This window comes from Danio aesculapii, chromosome 13, assembly GCF_903798145.1.
Source record: "Danio aesculapii chromosome 13, fDanAes4.1, whole genome shotgun sequence".
Lineage (NCBI taxonomy): Eukaryota > Metazoa > Chordata > Actinopteri > Cypriniformes > Danionidae > Danio > Danio aesculapii.
Window position 1 is genome coordinate 45,902,495 of NC_079447.1, and position 26,225 is coordinate 45,928,719.

A 26,225-nucleotide genomic window follows, 5' to 3' on the forward strand; every position below is an offset into this window, starting at 1 on the left:
TATACCATAAAAGTGTGCACAAACATGTTTTCTTAATAAACAAATATGAATATGCACACGGGCTACACCCATAGAGTAAAGTGAGCACTTATGTTGGAGCAGAGTGCCTGGGAGCTAAATTAATTATTAATTTCTTTAGGTTATTTATTCTTGGGCAGGCTTCCCAGTAGTGGCCAATATTCTACAGTTTGTGGTACAGCTAGTAAATTAGTATGTTATAACACACTGGCTGAACATCAAACACATAAAAACACATACAATGCCTATTGCAATACAATGCCATACAATTACTATTAAAGGGGAAATGAAGCACTCAGTCAAGTTTACCTTATTTTGTATATTGGATTCCACTTTAAATGAAAATATATTAAACATACTCGATTAATGTAACCATTTAGCAGAAAACGGCATGTTTTACTATAGATTTTAGACCTGGGGCGCTACCATCATGAAATGTCGCTGTGTCTGACGTCAGGGGATTGGTTGAGTTCCCTGCACTGAACAGAAACAATGGAAGTAAAGGAGACTGTAAAGCCTAATTTAACCCAATGAGTGAAGTTGTGGACGTGGAGCTGCTGCAAATACAAGCATCAGACATGTGTCTAATGTAAAAGTATATATATTTATTCTATTTTTCTTTTTTCCCCTTTTAATTACTGACCATTTGATGCGCTTTGATTCACTCTCTGTATTATGCTGCCTGACAGCCTGTCTGGGTTTGTAACGGACTGAACACCGAGACTGGACAGCCTAATTTAACCTAATGCATGAAGTTGTGGACGAACATCACAGAGCTGCTGCAAATACAACAAATACAAGCATTTAAGAGTCTTCAGTTGTGTGTTTTTCTTTTGTTAATACTGTTCGTTTGATGCGCTGTGATCCTCTCGGGCTGCTCCAGCGCTGCCTGACGAGGGGATTTACATTCAGACTAATGCAGCGATTAAAATCATACATGACTTCACACTTTACTAAGTCACGTCTGTGTGGGTTATGTCAAGACCAGTGGTGTAGTCCTTGCTATACGCACGTATACTCAGTATGCCTACTTTTTTCCACGAGCTGTTTGGGTATTACGACTTCTGAGGACCATACTCTCGCTATACTCACTTGTTTTGGTGATTAGACTTCCCTAATTTTTGTGTATTGAGTATTTGAGTTTTTCGAAGATCACAACAAATCAGCTGAATGAAGTCTCGCTGAAACGTTCAAGTAAAATTATAAAACAGCTTTAGCCCTCCATTCAGCCCCCCTAACACCTTTGCTATTACCTCTACACTACTAAATGGTCCCCTTTAAATTTGATATAAAAACGGCGGTAGAATCCCGCTCCTGAACTCGTTTTTTTAGTTAGTCAGCAAACCACAGCTGTGCAGTGTGTGTATATATATATATATATGTATATATGTAAATCAAATGAATCAAAGATACATTGACTTTCGTCGTTTCTTTGCCTACTTTTAAAATTTGGATTGGGTGGGTAATAGTACAGCACCTATTTTTTTAGGACTACACCACTGGTCAAGACATATTGTTGCATTAGCTTTGTTTTGATTTATATAACAAAGATTTGATTTATATAACACATATAACATTGTATATATTAATATAGCTGTACATACACTTGTCAATTTGTATATTTGCATTTACTACTTACTTGTATTTTTTAAAAATATATTTATTATCTGTTTTTTGTCCTGTCTCTGTAATGCTGTTGCACTGTAGAAGCTCTGTCACGAAAATAAATTCATCGTATGTGTGAACATACCTGGTAATAAAGCTCTTTCTGATTCTGATTCTGATTTAGTAGATAGCAGATCTATGGGAACCACACAAAAAATATTCTAATCTGAGTAAGTAAGGTTCTGCCTATTTAGAATAGTGGTCAATTAATCGCCACTGTTTAGAGACCAAGACTGACATGCTTGTGTTTAAGAGATTGTATACTCGGCCGGTACAAGACTCAGGATGTTATAGGAATCCGAATGAACGAGAATAATATACAATAACGAATCTAAGAGAATATTCAATCATAATCTAAATGAAAAAAAAACTAAATAATCAGAGCCAGATAAAATGAGGATAAGTAGATTAATATTCTAAACCACCTCATACTAAAATTGGAGTCAGATATGAGTTAAATTTAAAGTAAATCAACATTGTGCACTGGAAAGGCTGAACAGGCAGTGAACCTTCATCCACCAGTAGACACCGTCGTTGGACTAACTGGCTGGACCTTACAGAGGAAACAATGGTGTCTGAGGCTCATTGTATGACTTTCCATGTACTGAATTGTTATTATTATTTGACTATGCCTAGATATACCCAGATTTTCTTTATAAGGTACCTTTAAAGCAAACTCTACAAATATATAAACATTTTTTTTACAGTTGGCAGTCTATTTATTCAACTTATTTGTTAACTGATTCAAGAAAATTATGTGTATGTTACACAGACCACTCACTCTTCACTATGTCTGGATGAACAACACTGAGACCTCTTGTACATTTCTCGTGGCTTTAAATATTGATCTGCAAGCACACATTTTATGGTTCGTCAATGTGAGTTAACACACTGTGAACTGAATATGTACGTCTTTGTTTGTTGTCTTATTTTGGTTCCACACCATTATTTAGCCCATCCATTTAAATAACCCTTCATGCATCGCGACAACAGAAATAGTGTAAGTTTTGAAAATGCATTAACCTCAGGAATGGAGGGCTTTGGAACGGAAGACACATAAAGATGATTTTGACACCAAGCCCTGCGGTGAGGTTGGGTTGTGATTGGATGGTACACCTTCTTCAGATGGGTAACATGTTCTTTGTTATTCTGCCTCTGGAAAAAAAACATTTTAGTGTCACTCTTTTCAATGTTCACCGCGAGCTGAAGTTGTGGAAATGTATTTCTAATTTCCGGCTTAAGTGATGTTAATATTTGCCCATGTCGGCAGGTTAATAACTGCATCAGCCACTTTTGCAGCACACGGGCCTCTTCACTGATACACTCGGCACACTCATTACCCCCTGTTTCACGCTTGAATGCTCTGTTTTTAAATCAAAGACAGTGTTCAGTTCTTTGGACAGTGCAATGGCATTCCAAGATTCTGTCCTTCAGGCCTGCATATAAGACAAAATATTGCAACAACATTTGAGCCCCTGAGGGGCATTATTATTTGAAGCACCTGCTTTATTGACCTTAAAAAGCTAGATGACAAATAACTTTACAGTGGATGGCTTGCACTGCAACTTACTCATTTCTTCTAAACCATTTCATATCAAATCATATTTTTCTTTCTTTGGGCAAGCGATAGAAACCATACACAACAGAAAATGACAAAACCGAGTATGCAGTTTTAACCTAAAATAGCAAAAAACACACACAGAGACAGAAAAAAGATATATTGAAGAATGTTGGAAGCCAGTAACCATATACAGTACACTCACCTTTCCCTTTATTAGGTACATCTTACTCGTACTGGGTTGGTCCCCCTTATATAGACCTTAAATTGACCTTTTATTTAGTATCGGCCAATATTAAATCTAAACTATGGTTTATATAGACCTATTAATAGAGCTTTTATTTGGAATCGATACAATAAAGCTTCAAGAAATCAGTGATTGGTGATCTGCCCCAAAAATCCTCTATAAAATACAGCTAGTATTTAAAGATCCTTCCTCATTGACCATATTTGGAATGGTCATGAATATTAATGAGCTCTGCTGGAAATATTACTCAGAGATTTTGGTTCATATTTACAAATTAGCATCACACAGTTGCTGCAGATTTGTCAGTTGCATATTCATGATGCAAATCTCCTGTTCCACCACATCCCAAAGGTGCTCTAGTGGATTGAGATCTGGCGACTGTGGAGGCCATTTGAGTACAGGGAACACATTGTCATGTCTAAGAAACCAGTCATATCAAATCATATTTTTCTTTCTTTGGGCAAGCAATAGAAACCATACACAACATAAAATGACAAAACCGAGTATGCAGTTTTAACTTGTAAGTTAAAAAAATAGCAAAAAACACACACAGAGACAGAAAAAAGATATATTGGAGAATGTTGGAAGCCAGTAACCATATACAGTACACTCACCTGCCCCTTTATTAGGTACATCTTACTAGTACTGGGTTAGTCCCCCTTATATAGACCTTAAATTGACCTTTTATTTAGTATCGGCCAATATTAAATCTAAACTATGGTTTATATAGACCTATAAATAGAGCTTTTATTTGGAATCGATACAATAAAGCTTCAAGAGATCGGTGATTGGTGATCTGCCCCAAAAATCCTCTATAAAATACCCCTAGTATTTAAAGATCCTTCCTCATTAACCATATTTGGAATGGTCATGAATATTAATGAGCTCTGCTGGAAATATTACTCAGAGATTTTGGTTCATATTTACTTATTAGCATCACACAGTTGCTGCAGATTTGTCAGTTGCACATTCATGATGCAAATCTCCTGTTCCACCACATCCCAAAGGTGCTCTAGTGGATTAAGATCTGGCGACTGTGGAGGCCATTTGAGTACAGGGAACACATTGTCATGTCTAAGAAACCAGTCTGAGATGATTTGTGCTTTATGGCGCGTTATCCTGCTGGAAGTAGCTATCAGAAGATGGGTACACTGTGGTCATCAAGGGATGGACATGGTCAGCAACAATACTCAGGTAGGCTGAGGTGTTAACATGATGCTCAATTGGTACTAATGGGCCAAAAGTGTGCCAAGAAAATATCCCCCACACCACCACCACCAGTCTGAACCGTTGATACAAAGCAGTATGGATCCATGCTTTCATGTTGTTGATGCCAAATTCTGACCCTACTATCCGAATGTCGCAGCAGAAATCGAGACTCATCAGACCAGGCAACGTTTTTGCAATCTTCTATTGTCCAATTTTGGTGAGCCTGTGTGAACTGTAGTCTCAGTTTCCTGTTCTTAGCTGACAGGAGTGGCACCAGGTGCGGTCTTCTGATGATGCTGTAGCCCATCCGCCTCAAGGATGAACATGTTGTACTTTCAGAGATGCTCTTCTGCTCACCTTGGTTGTAACGAGTGGTTATTTATGTTATTGTTGCCTTTCTATCAGCTTGAACCAGTCTGGACATTCTCCTCTGACCTCTGCCATCAAAAATGCATATTTTCTCTCTTTTGGACCATTCTCTGTAAACCCTAGAGATGGTTGTGCGTGAAAATCCCAGTAGATCAGCAGTTTCTGAAATATTTAGATCAGCCCGTCTGGCACAAACATGTTACATTCAAAGTGCCTTAAATCAATTTTCTTCCCATTCTGATGCTTGGTTTGAACTGCAGCAGATCATCTTGACCATGTCTACACGTCTAAATGCATAGAGTTGCATTTAAGAGCAGTTGGATAGGTGTACCTAATTAAGTGGCCGGTAAGTTTACTTTGGTAGTATATATATATAAATATATATATATATATATATATATATATATATATATATATATATATATATATATATATATATATATATATATATATATATATATATATATATATATATATATATATATATATATATGTGCGTGTATGTGTGTGTGTGTATATATATATATATATATATATATATATATATATATATATATATATATATATATATATATATATATATATATATATATATATATATATATATATATACATTTATTTTATTTATTTATTTTTTTTCCAAGCTAAACAAAAAAGTCAAGGATGAGAAATCAATGACAGAGTTTTCATTTAAATATACTTTACATTATGGACTACTAGAGTCTACATGGCAAAAAGTAAAAATGCTAGTATATTGTCCATGATTTTTCAATCTCTGCTCATTGTTTTCATCCAGCTGCACAAAGAAACATTTGCAAAGAAGGCAGTTCAAGTGGAACTGTGATTATACAGTATCTTACATTACTATCAATGCATACGTTACCTCAAAGAATGTGCTGTATTCTGTAATGTGCTGAGTGTTTAGCTTTAAGGTGCCTTATCAAAAAGTGTGTACTGAACAAAGCTCTGCTGCTGTAGGATTGTTTTTCGCATTTCCACAGCTTAGCCACACATTCTTGTCACAGCTTGCTCTGTTTCAACACTGGCTTCACAGCTGATGTAGAATAAAGAATCAGGCTTCACAGCTGATCCCCTTCATTTAAAAATGCATTGTTCAGCCCTGATACCTGTGTTTAAGATTGGACAACATTACAAATTAAAAAGTAAACATTTCCAGCTTTTCATCAACATAATTTCAAGCGCAGCTCTATTGTTTTGTGGCAAATTAATTGATAGATAAAATAGGGTTGTTGCAAAAAATGTTCAAGAATTTGACTGCATCAATTCAGAGATTTTTCAAAATGCTTTGCTATTCACTCTTGAATCGATTTTCAAATTCCATGTGAATCCTCCTGATAGGAAAAATAAAAAAAACCACACACAAGCTCGTCCAACAGCAACAAACAGACCATGTATGCCCAACTTTAAGGGCAAATATTTTATCCCTTTGACAAGATGTAAGATAAGCCTTTGGTGTCTCCAGAAAAGTTTGTAAAGTTGTAAAGTTTCAGCTCAAAATACCCATCAGATTATTTATTATAGCCTCCAGAATCTGCCCATTTTGGTATCTGAGTATAGTGTAGCTGTTTTTGTAGCCTGTGGCTCTAAATGCAAATGAGCTGCTGTTCCTGGCCCACCGTTCCCATGTGTGTGTCTGCTTCCCCTGCATCATATCAGATAAACAGCAGTCAGTGATCGAGACAGTAAGTACGTTTATTTGATGTATTTGTGCTGGAGTTTATTCAAGCCTTTCTAAAGTGTCACACACACACCACACACACACATATGCGCATTTACTGAAGCCATGTGGCCGCGGTGATTATAGTGGTTAAAAATTAGATAGCGATTTTACTGTCTTTACTACAAACATGCTCTGTTTTAAAAACGTTTTAAGTTTAAAGTTAAGTTTATAAAATCACAGAGAGTTGGAACAGATATTTTAAAGAGCTACAATTAAGGTCTTTGAAAATGATCTTCCATACAGTGTGTAACACAGCACTAAGTGAATGAATACATCCAGCTGAGGTTTGAATCTGAAAGTGCACCGTGTATAAAACTATGTGAAGTTTAGTTATAAACTAATTTCGAGAGGATCACGTGCTTATGATTGCTAGCAGCTGGATCCGCATTATCCAATTTTCAATGCACCAATCTGAGCTCAAACTTCCCTCTCGCCTTGCAACGGGAGGGAGCCCCGGGCTCGAGGATCTTATGAGCTCAGGGCTCTCTCCCGGGACAGAATGCCAAACAAGCTTATAATTAATCATCAGCTAAGTGTGAACTCTTGAATGATTCTTTAACAAAAAAGTCGACTCAGAGTGAATAAATGAATCATCTTGGGTTCGGATCTTTTGCATGAACGTGTCGACGTCGATACAGTACATCACCAAATATGAAGTGGCGGTTCCGGTAATACATGAATGTGCCTTTGCCTTCAGACACTAGCGGAGCGAAAGGGATCACAGGACTGATCATGACACGAAGATGATAATCACTGACCGATGAAGATTCAGCTGTGGGGAATAAAGGGTTAGAGTTCATATTAACAACAATACCACAGTATAGCCAACCTAGTGATGTGTTTGTTCCTGTCATTTTTCAGATTTTTGATACAATAACATAACAATGTGGGGTTTGTTGGCCATTTGCTACGAGAGGAAGGAGCAGCAGACTATTATGTATAGGACTTTGTCAGTAACTGTTACAGATCATATGGACCAGTTTCTTCTTCCTCTGGATCATAACATGTAAGTGTAATTAAAATTGTTGCCTCGTTTTATGTAGTTTGCTAAATACTGTATATGTTTAATTGTGTGTTATAAGTTTTAATTGCCCCAAGAGGCTTGTGATCACTTATCTATAATAGAGCAGTGCTTGTTCTGTATCTCTCAGTTTAAATCTTTAGAAGGCTAGTCACATATTGCGTTCAAAACCACGTTGAAAATGCAACGCGTGCTTCTTCCTTTACTGATTTAAATACGTTTCTGAACTTGTGATCCTCTGCCGTTTTTCTTTGCTATGGCCACCATCAGCTGTTCCTCACATGCGCGGTCAATTTTCAAAATAGTTCAACTTTTGCCACTGTGTGGATTAATACTGAATATGTGTTATAAATAGGGTCTAGGGTTAAGAGTACAGTATATGTTTAACTGCATAGCTTTGCATTCCTGCATTGAGCTCTCACATACTCTGCTACTTCATAGCCATGGTGGGCGTTTCTCTCTGTCTTGCACTGAACACAGTTGATCAATCATAACAGACTGGGTCTTTGAACCAATCAGCGCAGATTAGCTTCACGCTAAAGAGGTGTTTGGGAACAAATGAATGGCTGAACAAATCATAAATGAGCTGTTGGGATAATTAGGTAAAAATAAATGCATTTTATAAGACAATGAAAGTGCTTTTTTTACCTTGCATGCATATCAGCCTGTTAGAGACCCCCAAAACCAAAACATGAGCTTTTCTAATTCAAAATAGAGGCACTTTATGGCAGTTTATTTGCAAAAAAAATTCTGTGGGCATGCGTATACATGTTATTATAGAAACATGGCGTCTGTCAATCAATACGGTGGGCTGATAAAACCACACTCCTACCTTATGTAGCGGTGGACGTCAACATTTCTGGGATTTGGATCCTTTTTCAGAAAATAAAAAAGAGACTTGTGTTTCATTCATTAATTTTTTTTTCGGCTTAGTCCCTTTATTAATCTGGGGTCGCCACAGCGGAATGAACCGCCAACTTATCCAGCATTTGTTTTACGCAGTGGATGCCCTTCCAGCTGCAACCCATCTCTGGGAAACATACTCATTCCCACTCATACACTACAGACAATTTAGCCTTCCCAATTCACCTGTACCGCATGTCTTTGGACTGTGGGGGAAGCCACAGCACCCAGAGGAAACCTACGCGAACGCAGGGAGATCAACAAACTCCACACAGAAACGCCAACTCACCCAACATAGGCTCGAAACAGTGACCTTCTTGCTTTAAGGCGACAGCACTACCTACTGCACCACTGCATCGCCCCACTTGTTGTGTTTATGTCACTCAAATATGACAGTGGACACACTATACCTGCACACAGGTCTGTCCAACAGCTTACATGATTTTTATCATAGGTGACCTTTAAGAAAATGAAGGATTAGTGGTACCTGAATGACCATTGACTCTTTATTCTCTGCTTTCATTGTTTTAATTAGCTCCAACTAGCATTATAATACAGTTAGTTTCCCAGCAGGTGTTTCAAGAAAATGAACAACCAAAAAAATTAGGCTAATAAAATAACATTTGAATTAGCATGCAAAACAAGTTCAAAAACTTCACAGTGGTTGACTGTTGGATTTAAAGTATGTCACAATTGCATAACTTATGTTTTCACCATTGTTTTTTTTTTCTTTTCAAATGATCTGAAAGTGCTTGGCATTTGCATTTAACCTTTAATCATGCGTGTAATTTGGAAAAGCAGAGAAATATCTCTGAAGCATGACTTCCCTACCACTAATGGTTGACTGTGCTGCATACCAAAGACAGCTTGGCTCCTAACGGATATCATAAGACTGTGCTGAAATATTAATGAAGCACATGTGTAGCGGACTGACCATAAATAACAAGGTTCACCAGGGACTATATATGATACAGTTGATCAACGGAGCAACAAATCAAATGTTCTGCACCATTGCAGCCCTTTTGTATACTGAAGTTTTAAATAAATATAGAATTTGTAAATATTTATCTGCAGAATCACAGGAGTAGCACTGTACTATGGCTGTATATCAGCACTGCTGTGATTACCTGCAGCCTCAATGCTTACGCACAAGCGGGTGTGTTAAAACTACCACAGAATGTCTCAAAAACTCTTTCGTGTGAGGAACTACTTTATTCCACAATGCATTTACATCTAAAGTTGACTGTTGCAGCTAGGCAAAATAGCTACACCACATATTCAAAATCTAAACAAGTACAGCATAAGGTACAACAACAGCAGTCATTTTTTAAACTATAGTGAGTTTAGTCCTCTGCCTGGCACTTGTCCCAGGGCAGGGTGATAAACGTTGATGTTATGACTAGGGGCCAGACAGAATCTGCGGACATTTTTTGTTATTTCTGTGCAGAATTTTGTTAAAAATCTGCGGATTTATGTGGAATAATTTTGGGAGTATCATAACCAAAAACCTAATAATATATGATATAAAAAGTAATAAAGTTTTACCTTGTATTTAATGTTTACTATGCAAATCCAATTAGATCCACTTTATTTGGTAAACAAAGCAAGTCTCCTATGTAATATCTACTAAAAGACAGAAAATATTACTTTACAAACTGTATTGTGAATAAATCATATTAACATTTTCATATTAGTCAATAATATTACAGAAATTAATTTAAAAACTGAATAAATTTAAATTTACACACATTTACAAAGGTAAATAAACAGAATAAATGATGGGCTAAAATCTGCGAGATTCTGCGTGTGCAGATTCTGTGTGGGCCTAGTTATGACTAGCTTTTTTGTATTTGTAAGAAGGCAAATTATCATATGCATTTGTTTATATGGCAAAATTATATATTGGTCTTTATTTTTTTTTTACCAAGAAGGTCCATACAGATTCCAAAGGCAGAAACTGATATGATCAGGGACTGGTGTGTGGACTTTGGGGGTTTTACGATGTAGTCACATGGTGTTGTTTACGATGTGGTTGATTAGTCAGTTTGTATGTCTCAGTATTTGGGCTTTGGTCACATGGTCAAGAAAGATACAAAATGTGTGATAAACTTTGCTCTGGCTCTTTTTCTGCTCTGCTCTCTCTTGCTCTGGACTTCTCTGACTCCACTGCTATCTCTTCAGGGCCTATTTTCTCTCTCTCTCTCTCTCTCTTCCTCTCTTTCTCAGGTAACTTTATTTTACATTTAGCCCACTATTGCACGCATTGTGATAGATCTATATATATATATATATATATATATATATATATATATATATATATATATATATATATATATATATATATATATATAAATATATATAAAAATTTTGACTGTTTTTCTTTTCTTAAAATGGCAAAATTTGGAGTTAAATTTGAAGTTAAAAATTGGAAGTTTATGTTATGAAAAAAGTTATGCTGCCATATTGCAACAACTTTTAACAGTCGATCTAACTTAGAAATTAAGAACTTTCATTATAATTAATAATTTTGTTGTTGGAAATTATTTATTTGGAGTTGCAGTATTATAAGCTTTAACACAGAACTTATAAATGACACATTATACATGCTTTCCAACAACTCATATTCCAACAGCTTTCATTTATTTCATTCTTTTTTGCTGAGTTTAATTAAAAACAAGCATAATATTGTATTATCATGATTATAACATACAGTAAATGTAAATATTTTCTCCAGTAAATATTATAACAAAGTAATAACAAGTATATCCAGATGCATCAGAATAATGTAGCTACGAGCTAACAACGTTTATATATTATACAATATGCTATATATACTATACTGTCTCCATCACTGCTCCTATTAAATGTCCAATCTGCATCATTCTCATGGTCACTAAAACCCATCTCATCCTCACTTTCATCTGCAGGAAAAACCAGTTCTGTCCTTTTCTTCTTTCACTTACAGGGGAACATGGTGGTGCTCACTAATACACTGTTCCCTGTATTTATATCTATTGAAAAGTAGTATGGCCATTAAAACTAGATTTTATCCATAACGCACATGCCATTAACATACAACTAGTCAACATTATACTACTAGCATTCATGTTGTTATTGTTACAACTTAAAAGTTCACAGCTGACTTTGCTAGCTAGCTAACCCATTGCAATATTGCACGTTCCACTATTGCACAGTGTTGCCATTTGGCAACACACACATTTGATCGATTTACAAATAAACTATTTGATAAAAAAATTGAGTTGTGAATATATCATCATAACTTACTGGAGGTGATGTTTCACATTTTTTGTGGATCTGACATAATTTGATCCTTTGTTTTTATTGACGTTTACATTTGCATTTAGCTACTACTTACAATAAACGCCAGTCTGTCAGAAATTGTGCTACAGAAAAACACTGCATGTCATGTGACTTAACCAAAGAATATCATTGGCTACACTAAGGTCTTCTCTTTCCAACACAAAAAAAATCAATGTTGGTCTTAAAGAAACAGTGGCAGGGAAAGGAACATAAATATCATGTTGCCATATAGCAACTCCATGCGGTAGAGGGTTAAGCTGTGTCCAATTAATATCATAGGTTTTTATCATTTCATGTTTTATCATTTTGTAACTAATTCAGTTGTAATCATGGATTATTGCTATTAAATCATTTCATTTTCAAGCATTTGTGAATTACTTTTGATTTAACATCAACACTTAATTGCTCCCAATTGCAATACAATACAATCACACACTGCAATACTGCAACGCTCTCCCACATTTTTAGCTATAAATGCTTCCCTTATTTCCATTTTTGATATATAAGATTGCAGAAGGATGGTTTGACTAGAAATCACACTTGTACAATGAAACAAACACTTTCATTGCATAAGGCCCAATAAGCTGGCCTATATATGCCCCTGCACATGTGTATAAAGTTCTACAATGTCTTTAACACTAGCTTTCCTGCTTGGCTACTCTGAAGTGAAAACACCTCTTTTGTCAAACAAATATTATGTAAATGGGTTCAATGTTCTCATAAGACACTAATCAAAGGCACTATTTGGAAAAGCAGGCAAATGCTTGGGGCACCAGGCCAGAGGTGCCCCCATAAGCTGACCAACGTTGAAACATAAGGCAGTGACATGTTTACATTTACATTTACATTTAGTCATTTAGCAGACGCTTTTATCCAAAGCGACTTACAAATGAGGACAAGGAAGCAATTCACACAACTATAAGAGCAGCAGTGAACAAGTGCTATAGACAAGTTTCAGGTGTGTAAAGTCTAAGAAGCAAAGCATTAGTAAAAACTTTTTTTTTTTTTTTTTTTTTTTTGGGGAGAGAGAGAGAGAGAGAGAGGGGGCACAGTTAGTGGTATAGCCAGAGAGGCAGTTGCAGATTAGGAAGGAAAGTGGAGACTAAACAGTTGCGTTTTTAGTCGTTTCTTGAAGACAGCAAGTGACTGCTGTTCTGATGTAGTTAGGGAGTTCATTCCACCAACTGGGCAGATTGAATGTGAGAGTTCGGGAAAGTGATTACTTCCCTCTTTAGGATGGAACAACGAGGCGACGTTCATTCACAGAACGCAAGTTTCTGGAGGGCACATATATCTGCAGAAGTGAGAGCAGATATGAAGGAGCCAAGCTATAGGTCACTTAGACTGTTTAGAAACAGGCAAAATCTTATGCAAACACAAATGTGGAGTAACATCATTAAAAACATTCACTTTCACTTGGGCCACAATTCTGCCACTAAATGAACTACAAATACGGTCATGCACTACACACACACCTGTTCCTGTTCTCCTGTGATTACACACACAAACAGCTTCAAACTCATCTAAACTGATTACATTGACATTAAAAGCAGCACAGACACTCACATTAGGGCTGAGTCTTGTTTATCTGTGAGCATTTCGAGGCGGTTAACCTCACGCCTGCTCTCTAAAATAAAATCTGACAAGTGTCTTTCACATATATTCGGGTTATAAACATGTATAAGTAATATGAAGTGTTCACATATCTTTTGCAAATTGGTTATTTGAGATGTAGAACGCTGGGAAAGCGCTTATTGCAGCACCTCTGCCCATGCCTATGCATGCATAATCTGAAATGTTTGTCATCTCACTATCCCGGGTTTTTTTGATGTGATGAATTGTTTTTTTTTGTTGTCCCCAAACTTCATTCGCTGCAGGCTTTGCTAAACTAACTCTGTAAAAGCCAATGTCTCCCTTTGCATTGAACTTTGAGCATATTACATTCAGTAATGTTGTTTATGTTCACACAGCTACATTACACATCAACTAAAGTTTAAAATATGATATCACAGTGGACCACCCCTTTAAAGTAAGCAATTCTTTTTATTCTGTAGAAGCATGTGTATTTGCAATATAACACAGCATTTGTCAAACAAATGCATATTGGAGAACAACTAAACTACAATTGAATTGATCGTTTCACTTTTAGGACTAGTGTAAATGAGAATGAGATTTCCTTACTCAAGGAGTTTTTAAAGGCCATCAATAAGTGAGCACATACACAGACTCCTCTCTCCCTCACTCTCTTTCTCTCTCTCTAATCACCACCGGTTTGTATAGATTCCACTGTTTTATTCACCATGTCAATATCAGCCTCTAATTATAGCTTTCACCAGCTCAATGAAAGTGATTATGTGGTGTAATTATTCTAAATGCAATTAAGAATGGTGTCATAATAAAAGGTCAGGTGGCATTTGGCAAAGCACTTGGTCACGTGGGATCTATAAAAGCAGATTGTACATGTGTAAGCATGGCTACATTCAATTTTTAAGCGAGAGAAAGAGAGAGAGAGTACTGTAAGTTCCCCTTTCTATCTGTTGTCTCTTGATCAAGAGCTAGAGTGTGAAATTAATGTATCATGGCATTTAGAGAGGTTTTTGTTCAGCCTTGTATGAACTTTGCTTGACAAATGAGAAAGAAATCGTTGTTAATCGTTTTAGCCAATCAGAGTCTTCGCTCTTACACATTTACCATTCCCTTAAAGGACTGCATGGACAAACAGAACACTGAGCTTTGAATGAAAACCTTGCTACTGAATTTAAAAAAAGATTGTATCACATAGAGCATTCATCTATCTATTGTGCATCCTATACACTACCTGACAAAAGTCTTGTCGCCTATCCAAGTTTTAGGAACTAAAAATAATAACTTGACTTTTAGTTGATCATTTGCTATCAGAAGTGGCTTATATGAAAGGCAAAGGCCTCTAGATTACCCTTATTTTACCAAAATAAAATATGATCATGCCTTGATTTTTAATTATTTAATTAGGACAGTAAAGTCTGACTTTGCTGAGCCAAAAGTCTTGTCACGTAACAGAAATAATGTCCAATATAGAATATCTCATTTTCAACACCTCCTCTTTCATCTTACCCCAGACATGCTCAATAATGTTAATGTCTGGCGACTGGGCTGGCCAATCCTGGAGCACTTTGAACTTCTTTGATTTCAGGAACTTTTATGTGGAGGCTGAAGTATGAGAAGGAGTGCTATCCTACTGAAGAATTTGCCCTCTCCTGTGGTTTGTAATGTAATGGGCAGCACAAATGTCTTCATACCTCAGGCTGTTGATGTTGCCATCCACTCTGCAGATCTCTCGCACGCCCCAATATTGAATGTATCCCCAAACCATGATTTTTCCTTCACCAAACTTGACTGATTTCTCTGAGAATCTTGGGTCCATGCGGGTTCCAATAGGTCTTCTGCAGTATTTGTGATGATTGGATTGCAGTTCAACAGATGATTCATCTAAAAAATATACCTTCTGCCACTTTTCCAATAATCAATTAGAAGTTATTATTTGTTGCTCTTACAACTGGGATTGACGACAAAACTATTGTCAGGTATTGTATTGTACTTGAATTAGAATGTAATAAGAATCTCCAAATATTGGAAAAAAAGAAGCTTAACCCTCAGGGAATCTAAACTATAATAAAATGCTTGAAAGCAATAATATAACTAAAATAAAATAAAATAAATCCTGGCTTACATTGTCATGAAATAATGATGTGGAAATCATTGGCAGATTGCTTCATCATCAAACAACATAGCATACTGTAGAGTCTTTTTTACAACTATACTATTTAAAAAGTCACTGAGCACAAAAAAAGCAACCAAACAAGAAAATAAATAAATAAATACTAGAAATGGAAGGTATTGACTACATTATATATATATATATATATATATATATATATATATATATATATATAGGGTTCATATGCTGAAAGTGCTGTCAGATTTCTATTTTCTATTATGTGCATTTTTTCTCAGCTTTCTGTGTGTTGGTTTAGTAACTTCACTTTTATGGTGATGAATAAGTTCTTATCAATGCCTTTACATTGAAATAACTGAACATAAGGAGGCTGAGAATAAAAATGCATAGACAATTTCAGATTGCGCTTAGAGGTTTTCCCATCTGAAATCTTCATTTGAACATATTTTTCTTATCATATTTTATCTTGCCGTCTGAACTGAATATGGCGAATAAAAGATCTTTGTGAATCATTGTAAAGTCTGTAATTGTCACAGTATGCTCAGACGCAGGAACAAGAGATTGGACGTGTTTTGAAGACTGCAGGAAGCAACATAAAGGAGGTGAGCAATGACTCATGATGGCAGGATAAATCCTGGGTGTATGTAATAGCAACATTTTTCTAACAGGACAATCTAAGAAAACATGCACACAGACGCGCTGTCATGGATTGGTCAGGCTCTCACGACCCCCACTCACGAAGATCACCATCACCTGACTTCTAATGAGCACACAGCTGCATCACATTCACGAGCACCAGATAAAAGCACAGCACTCCAGTCGCTCATTGTCCGGGCTCGTCTCGACGAAAGCGGACAACTGAGCGACCACTCAGCGTAGTCATCCTCAGCTAAAACAAACGCTTTACTTACCTGTTCTCTTTGTATTCCTCCTAGTCTTCCTGGTCCACCCGAATCGTCCTGTCTTCCAGTCCTTCCAAGTCTGTGTCATCCTCTGTCAGCTGTATCTGGTGTGTGCTGTCCATCCTCGTGTATTCCTGTTACCCAGCCACGGAGGAAAAGACCCCAACATCATTCCTGATCCTCCTGGCTATCCTTCATGTGCTCCTTGTTGTCATTTAATAAACACCCTAACGTTTCCTTACCTCTGTCTCCTGTCCGCTTCATAACAGAAGCCCGGACCAATAACGACGACAACATGAGCACCCCCGATCACCTTCAAGAGCTGGTGGACCAGTTGAAGCGGATTCTACAGCCACCAGCTCCACTTTCCAACGCACCACCAGCACCGAGCACTTCCGCCTCCACAGTTTCTTCTTCGGCCCTTCCTTCCAGTCCCATGGCCCGACCAGCGCCCTACTCAGGCGGAGCGGGGGAGTGCAATGGTTTTCTGTTACAATGTTCCCTCATATTCGAAATGCAACCTTCTCTATATCCCACAGATAAGTCGAAGATCGCCTACATCGTATCTCTACTCTCTGGACCTGCACTTAAATGGGCTGAGACGATCTGGAACCAAGCCGGGCCGGTCATGAATTCCATCACTACCTTCACGGAGTATTTCAAAGAGGTGTTTGGACGTTCTGATGGGGAAGTAGCCGCTGGAGAGCAGCTGTATCATCTAAAGCAAGGTACTCTATCTACACAGGAATATGCTCTCCGGTTTCGCACTCTAGCAGCTGCAAGTGGATGGAATGAGAGATCGTTGTTGACCACGTACCGGCTCGGCTTGGAACCCACTCTCCGAATCCAACTGGCCACATTAGATGATACAATGGGTCTGGAGAGATTCATCCAACATTCTCTCCGATGTTCCGATCGTCTCCGTTCCTATCAACAGGACACCATCACCCCCTCGTCTGCACTCCTCCAATCGCCTGAGTCAACAGCCTCTCCAGAACCAGAACCCATGATAATAGAGTCTGGAAGACTGACATCAGCGGAACGACAGAGGAGGCTGACCCGGGGTCTGTGTCTATACTGCGGTGTCAGTGGACACACCCGTATGGAGTGTCCCCTTCGTCCCATTCGGACTTCAGTGAGTGTATTCAGTACGAATATTGAACAATGTAAACCACTTACTACCACCGTACAAATAACTACTGCCTCTATTTCTCTCCTTGTCACAGCCCTCATCGACTCCGGGTCAGCAGGGAACTTCATCTCCCAATCCCTCTGTCGTCAACTCCACCTCCGTACTGAGGCGTCCTCGCATATATACCAGATACAACCGATAACCCAGTGCACTCGATCTTCGACCCGTATCCATCGACAATGCGAAGACATCCTTCTTCAAGTGGGGTTGTTACATCAAGAGAGGATTCAATTTCTGGTTCTGGAGGGTGCAAATATGGACATCATTCTAGGGCGCCCGTGGCTGGTGAAGCACGATCCCATCATCTCTTGGGGCACAGGAGAGATAAAGAAATGGGGATCTGGATGTACACCTGCCTGTTTTCCAAATCTCCCTCTTCAAGGTCGGAACCCCATTTCTTTGTTTGCAACATCGGTCGAGAGCCCTCCTGAGAAGCAGTCTATCCACATTCCTAAGGAGTACAGCTCCTTTCATGATGTCTTCTGCCCCAAGAGAGCTTCCCAGCTACCGCCGCATCGGCCATGGGACTGCGCGATCGACCTAGTTCCAGATGCCCAGTTGCCAAGAGGTAGGATCTACCCGCTCTCGCTTCCAGAGAATCAGGCAATGGAAGATTACATAAGGGAGGCTCTGAGTCAGGGGTACATACGTCACTCAAAATCACCAGCCGCCTCAAGCTTCTTCTTTGTGGCCAAGAAGGACGGAGGGCTGCGTCCATGCATCGACTACAGGGTCCTAAATAACGGTACAGTAAAATACCGATATCCCCTTCCTCTGGTACCAGCCGCTTTGGAACAGCTCCGAGAAGCTAAAGTCTTCACTAAATTGGACCTCCGCAGCGCGTATAATCTGATAAGAATACGTGAGGGGGACCAATGGAAGACAGCATTCGTGACCCCTACTGGCCACTATGAATATGAGGTCATGCCTTACGGTCTGGTCAACGCCCCCTCCGTATTCCAAAACTTCATTCATGAAGTCCTCCGGGAGTTTCTTCACCACTGTGTAATAGTGTACATAGATGACATCCTCATTTACTCCCGGAGTGAGGCCGAACATCGCCAACACGTTGCGGAGGTCCTACACACATTGAGAGAACATCACCTCTACCTCAAAGCGGAGAAATGCTCATTCCACCAGAAGTCGATTCATTTCTTGGGATACATCATTGACCAAACCGGTATACGTATGGATGGGAAGAAAATTGAGGCTGTTCTATCCTGGTCAGAACCCACTTCCATTAAGGAGCTCCAGAGGTTTCTTGGGTTTGCTAACTTTTATAGACGGTTTATCAAGGACTACAGCAGGATTACATCACCTCTCACTAATCTCCTCAAGGGTAAACCCAAAGGACTGGAGTGGACCAAAGAAGCAGCCGCAGCCTTCCGCCTTCTTAAGAAGGAGTTCACAAGGGCCCCACTCCTGACTCATCCTGACCCAAATCTTCCTTTCGTGGTGGAAGTGGACGCATCCACCACCGGCGTCGGGGCAGTATTATCTCAACATCATGATACACCGCCCCGACTGCATCCCTGTGCCTATTTCTCTCGGAAGTTGAGCCCGGCGGAGCAGAATTACAGCATAGGAGACAGGGAGCTTCTAGCAATCAAGCTAGCCTTGGAGGAGTGGCGTCACTGGTTGGAGGGAGCCAAACATCCGTTCCAGGTGATCACAGATCACAAAAACCTCCAATACATCAAAGAGGCCAAGAGACTATGTCCACGTCAAGCCAGATGGTCACTTTTCTTCTCACGTTTTGATTTCTCCATTTCCTATCGTCCAGGACCCAAGAATCTAAGAGCAGACGCTCTCTCTCGTTTACACGAGCATCACGATCATGAAGAACTCCCAACGAAGATTCTTCCCGAACACATCTCCATTTGTCCGATCACCTGGAACGCTCCTCCAGTCGTTGCCACTCCGGAAGCCCCTGCTCCGCCGGGATGCCCTCCTCATCGGCAGTTCATACCACCTGAACACCGGGTAGATCTGATCCACTCCTTACATACCTCGCTAGGCACTGGACATCCAGGGATCAACAATACTCTCTCGCTAGTATCCCAACGATTCTGGTGGCCAAACATGGCAAGGGATGTGAGGCAATATGTTCAGGGCTGTAAGGACTGTGCCCAATCCAAGAGCCCACGTCATCTACCCGCTGGAAAGCTCCATCCCTTGCCGATTCCGAACCGTCCCTGGTCACACCTAGGAGTGGACTTTATCACTGACCTCCCTTCGTCAGAAGGTAATACCTGTATTCTAGTCATAGTAGATAGATTCTCAAAGTTTGTCAAACTAATCCCTCTGAAAGGTCTTCCCACAGCCTTTGAAACTGCCGACAATATCTTTAATCAAGTCTTCAGGTCATTTGGTATTCCAGAAGATATTGTGTCGGACAGAGGTCCACAGTTCATCTCACGTCTATGGAAAGCCTTCTTCAAGCTCCTAGGTGTGGCCGTCAGCCTCTCTTCTGGATATCATCCCCAAACCAACGGGCAGACAGAGAGGAAGATTCAGGAGGTGGGACGGTTCCTGAGGACCTTCTGCAGTGGTCACCAGAACTCCTGGAGCCAGTATTTGGGCTGGGCAGAATATGCCCAAAATTCACTGCGGCAACCCTCCACCGGACTCACGCCATTCCAGTGCGTCCTGGGCTTCCAACCACCGCTCTTTCCCTGGGATGGCGAACCATCTGATGTCCCCGCAGTGGATCACTGGTTCCGGGAGAGCGAGAGAGTCTGGGACGAGGCTCATCAACATCTGCAGAGGGCAGTCCGTCGAAGCAAGGTAACCGCCGATAGGAGAAGGTCTGAAGAACCCAGATACACACCCGGACAAAAGGTGTGGCTATCCACCCGGGACATACGCATGCGACTGCCCTCTCGCAAGTTAAGTCCCCGATTTGTTGGTCCCTTCACCATCGTGGAACAGGTTAACCCCGTCACCTACAAACTACAATTACCCTCTCACTACCGTATTCACCCTACATTCCACGTATCACTCCTGAAACCCTATCACGATCCTGTTCTTCCCTCCACAGAGCCTGACCACGAAGAGGAACCCCCTCCTCCACTGCTCCTAGAAGAAGGAGCCGTCTACGCAGTGAAGGAGATCTTGCGTTCCCGACGTCGTGGTGGCCAGTTGGAGTACCTGGTGGACTGGGAAGGGTACGGCCCCGAAGAAAGGACATGGGTTCCCAGAGCTGATATTCTCGATCCTAGTCTCATGGTGGAGTTTCATGAGAGCCACCCTGAGTTCCCAGCGCCTAGAGGCAGAGGGAGACCACCACGGCGTCGGAGGTGTCGGCCCTCAGGAGCGGGCCCTGGGGAGGGGGGTACTGTCATGGATTGGTCAGGCTCTCACGACCCCCACTCACGAAGATCACCATCACCTGACTTCTAATGAGCACACAGCTGCATCACATTCACGAGCACCAGATAAAAGCACAGCACTCCAGTCGCTCATTGTCCGGGCTCGTCTCGACGAAAGCGGACAACTGAGCGACCACTCAGCGTAGTCATCCTCAGCTAAAACAAACGCTTTACTTACCTGTTCTCTTTGTATTCCTCCTAGTCTTCCTGGTCCACCCGAATCGTCCTGTCTTCCAGTCCTTCCAAGTCTGTGTCATCCTCTGTCAGCTGTATCTGGTGTGTGCTGTCCATCCTCGTGTATTCCTGTTACCCAGCCACGGAGGAAAAGACCCCAACATCATTCCTGATCCTCCTGGCTATCCTTCATGTGCTCCTTGTTGTCATTTAATAAACACCCTAACGTTTCCTTACCTCTGTCTCCTGTCCGCTTCATAACACGCGCATACACACTGAAAAAATGATTTGATTTACTAATTTTATAAGGTAAGTGGTTTTAAAGTAATATGGGCTGGATTTAACCCCTTCTGACCTTAATTGTGTTCCAAATTTCAGAAAAATGTCAAAAGTATGTTTTCACAGTTCTTGAGGATCCTACTATAAATGAGGCCAAATTATATTATAAAATATAGATTATAAATACTGTTAGGTTGGGGGTTGGGGTTGGGCTTAGGGTTAGTGTAAGCTGACATGTACTACCAAAGTTTCTTATAGTCAGCTAAATGTCTGGTGAAGTAGCAGTTTCAATAGATGTTAAACAGACAGTCTACTAATACTCAAATGGACCAATCAGCGATCAAGGGACAGTAGATCGCTGGTAAACTACATTTACACCACATGAACTACCCCTACCAGAATGCTTTGTGACAATCAACACCTGAAGGTCATTTGGACACACGCACGCACACACAGCTGCAGTTAATTCTCACTTATCACCAGCATTATTTATATTATATATTTTAGTTTGTGTTTCCCTCTCGTTGTCTATTGTTGTTTTTTTTTTTGCCCAAGTTTTTCTTAATCTGTTTTGCCTTGTCCTAGTTTTTGTTTTGTTTTGTTATAGTATTTCTCCCATAAGTTTAGGAACATGAAAATGTCTTGGTATGCTTGGTTCCTTACTGAAACTAAGGGGCCAAGCTTCTCACCCAAATATGCTTGGCACAATGTCAACCCAGGCTCATTCTGAAAACGTACCACTACAAACATTTCTGGAGAGTGCCAAATATGCTTTTTTGGTAGTTTTTGTTTGCACAAATTCACCAAAGGCCACTGTGTATGCTTTTAAAGATCTCAAATTTCTCTCGCGAGTGCCATTCGTGCCTGCTGTTCTCTCGTAAATCCACCAGAGGCCGCTGTCGACTGAATGACCGATCGACTGACCCACCCTCCTCCTTCCCTAAACCCAACCGACAGTTCTAAAAAGCAATCCAGAAAAAGAAAAGTCCTCGCCTGATTTTTACCACGTTTCCAGATTCTACCACATTCTCACCCTGTTATTTACTTGTTTATTTTATTTTTTGGCTATTGTTTTGGTTTTACCCGCTTACTTGGCCAGCTACTGGGCAAACTTGTAACAGCAAGAAAGCCGTTCATATGGAGGTAAGTGGTCAGCTGCTAGCACGAAAAGGAACGGCATCATACCACCGCGTTCTTTTTAAAGACAAAATACAGCCATAAGTACTGCTGGCTACATAATTCATGATCTCCAGAAATGTATATAGAGCTACGTTTTCAGAATGAGCCTATGTTGGAAAAATGGGGACATCAACAATGATCTCATAATGCACCATCTCCTTGAAATACATGTGTCATAACTATGTTATTATACACATTTGTGTTCCGATATGTACCAAGAATATGCACGCATACACGTCCAAAATAATACAACAGCGAGTGAGAGATAGAGAGGAGATCTCTTAGGGTGCTTTCACACCTAGACTTTTGTTTGGGAACCTGTCTCGTTTCCCCAGTTAGCGCGGTTCGTTTGGCATATTTGAAACCAGCAATCGCGCTCAGATCCGCGCCAAATCAATCGGTACGAGATCGCCCGAATGAGGTGGTCTCGGCTCGATTAAAATGAACTCTGGAGCGGATTGATTGTAGTGAGAAAGCAATAAGATCCAAGCCCGGCTATATCACAGTGTATTATGGACATGTAATAGGCCTATACAGCTATATGAAGAGAGAATTATGATATGCGTTTCATGTCAAATACGAAGGTGAAAACATGCTGAAAGATTAACGAGAGCTGTTTATCTGTTAGGAAATCTGACCGAACTGCAGTCTTGGTTTATCGGTTATTTCTCTCTATAATGTAAAGCCTATAATGCATAATTCTAGCGAAGGGCTATGCATAAGAAAGTCTTACCTCTGATTATACTTGGTGACGATGTCTGTAGGTGTCACCATTCAAAATTAAAGTGCAGCTTTCTGCTTATATGTCTTATTGCTCATCGTCACAAATTAAAATAAGGACGCATGACAGCTGAGCGCGACTCTGCAAAATAAACCGTGAAACTCTGACCAATGTGAGGAGAGTTAACTCGCATGTGACTTGTTTTAGCTCTTTAAATAATAATAATAATATTACATTTATTTATAGTGCGCTTTTCTCAGACCCAAAGCGCTAACAGGCATACAAGGCAAACAAAGCAGAAAAATAGAAACAGTAAAGAAAAGACTACAATAAAACAATAAAATATGAAGGATTCAATTCAATTTTGGTCTGTTTAGACACTTTACCGTGTGAAAGCGAACTACACCAAGTACAAAGTGCAACATTGTAACATTTTTAATCCCCGTTTCAGAACAAAACAGGTGTGAAAGCACCCTTACATTCAGACTCGGAACAAGGACACAACATTAAAGATGTTACGGTTTCCCAAGGTAATTTTCTGGGTAAAAAATAATTTGTGTTCTTTTTAGGACAGACAATGAGTGACACTCTGCATGTGTGCTTTATGGTGGCAGTGATGAGTGCTCACAAGGGACAGCTGAACGTGATTAGAACTCTGTGGAACATGTTTTATTTTAATTATCTTTTTTGTGTGTGTGTTCAGAGTCTCAGTTGCATTTCTAACTTAAAACAGCATTTGAGACTTTGCTCGCTTTCTTCATCCACTACAAATGTGTGCAGACAGATCACGAATCAGAAAACCTTGCAAAATGTCCTTTGGTGATCTGTATACCACTGAAAGTGAGATTTAATATAAAAAATTTAAGTATTCCTTCAGATTTTAGGTTTACTGGTACATTGAATTTAACATTTTTTTTAAACTGCTTTACAAATCATTGTTTATTTATCATTTTCATAAATCTTTCATTAATTGTTTGTTCATGTTTTGCATCTAAAGTTTAAGAAATTCCCTATTTTTAAAAAAAATATTTATAAACATTTACCATTAATCATTTAACATTTTTTATGAGAACTCAACTTTTCTTAAGGAAAAGCTTGTATGCATAGGCAAGAATTAAATAAATAAGATAAAATAAAAAACAATTACACTTTTACAACGTGGTTATGAGTTATTACATTCTATGTCAACATTTTGACAGCATTTGAAAAGTGAATAAATAATTTAATCAGATCTAAAAACCTGTTTGCAACATGTTAAACATTTTAATGTCATTTGTACATTTATTAAAAATAACCATATGCATATGTTCTATATGTTAATTAGTAAAGTCATGATCGCTGGTAAGAACTTTTACATGGACTACATCTTATGAATTACAAATTCAGTCATGCTACACACACACACACCTGCTCCAAGTCTCCACTGATTGGACTCTCACAGCTGATGCTGCTTCTGGACCAATCACACACACTACTTTAGCAGCACACACACTCACTTCCTGGCCGAGTCTTGTTTACCTGTAAAGTGACAATTCAATGCGGTTTCCTTAGTCTTGTTTCTCCGTGTTTTGACCCTTGCCAAGTTTGTCTGTTTGTCCATGTTCACTGCCTGCCTTCCGACCTCTCGCCTGTTATAGTGACTACGATTCTGGATTTGCCTTTATTCATCTGTTTGCACCTGTGTTGACCCTTGCTTGCCTGACTACCGAATAAACCTGCACTTGGATCCTAACGTTGTCTCTGTCATCCACGTGTTACAAGTAAACACTTACAATAGCTTTTTTTCCATTTGTAGCTTTTTAATGATACACTAACCAATAGTTTGTAAAGCATTATATGTTTGTTAATGATTAATAAATTCAAATTATAAAGCACATTTGCATTAATTTGTAGATTTTGAAGTGCAAATAATCACATAAGCAAAGTCTAATAACATTTGTTAAAGGTTTAATAACATTTGTAAGCATTTCAGTTTAGATGAATTAAAACTCGTTAATCATTGTCTAATCATTTACAAGCACATTGTTATCTTTGTTGTTGGTTAATTATTAACCAATGATTTGTTAAAGGGGTGGTCCACAGTGTATTTTTAAGGCTTGGTTCTTTTTATAAGATGCAAAGCAATGTTTCAAAATCACATTGTCTCATGTTTCAAAATCACATTATTTTTTTCATATATCTTTAATTATATACTGCTACTGAGTTAACATGAAAACGACTGTTATATTTCCTAGTTCCTTTGAAAGGTCCACCCTCAAGAGGCTCTGATTGGTCAGCTCCACATCACACCCCTTCAAGCACGTGCTTTTGCGCTGTGTAAACAGTGAGTCAGAGCAGCTGTTTACAGCGTTAGCTGCTAGAATCAGACAAAATGAAGAGCACACAGCTCACGTCTGCTCTCTAAAATAAAATCTGACAAGTTTCTTTCACATATATTCAGAATAAGCATGTGTAAGTTATATAAAATCTTCTTATATCTTTTGCGAGTTTGTTATTTGAAATGTACAACGCACAGAAAGCAGTCGCACAGAGAGACACCGAAAGCGTCCGTATAGAGAGACACTGCACATGCTGCTAAAGATTGTGGGTGTTTAGCAGTGCCAAACAGCATTTCCCATTTTTACATCCTTGTTTACTTCC